Source organism: Cherax quadricarinatus, chromosome 10 (assembly GCF_038502225.1).
Source record: "Cherax quadricarinatus isolate ZL_2023a chromosome 10, ASM3850222v1, whole genome shotgun sequence".
Classification (NCBI taxonomy): Eukaryota; Metazoa; Arthropoda; class Malacostraca; order Decapoda; family Parastacidae; genus Cherax; species Cherax quadricarinatus.
In genome coordinates, this window is record NC_091301.1 from 29,956,930 (window position 1) to 29,957,231 (window position 302).

At 50.7% G+C, this 302-nt stretch overlaps 1 protein-coding gene across 1 annotated transcript in view; it reads left to right on the forward strand.

The window, feature by feature from the left end:
- The first annotated feature begins 75 nt into the window (after positions 1 to 75).
- The window catches only part of LOC128688044 (arylalkylamine N-acetyltransferase-like 2), a 152,079-nt gene continuing 151,852 nt past the window's right edge, over positions 76 to 302 (forward strand). The window contains exon 1 of the mRNA XM_053775742.2: positions 76 to 115. The gene's annotated coding sequence lies outside the window, so the exon portion shown is untranslated. The remainder of the gene's footprint in view (positions 116 to 302) is intronic.

Here is a 302-nt window from a genome sequence, read left to right on the forward strand (position 1 = left end):
CTTATCAGACGTATCCGTGGGAAGCCCCGAGCAAAGTGAAGCCTGACAGCCACTGCCGTGCCAAGATACTTGGTTAATTCCAGACTGGCAACGTTAAGGACGGCAGCCACGCCAAGTGAGTACAGATATAATGGTGTGCGTTGAGAGACCTAAGATAAGATTTCGTTCGGATTTTTAACCCCGCAGGGTTAGCCACCCAGGATAACCCAAGAAAGTCAGTGCGTCATCGAGGACTGTCTTATTTCCATTGGGGTCCACAATCTTGTCCCCCAGGATGCGACCCATACCAGTCGACTAACAAC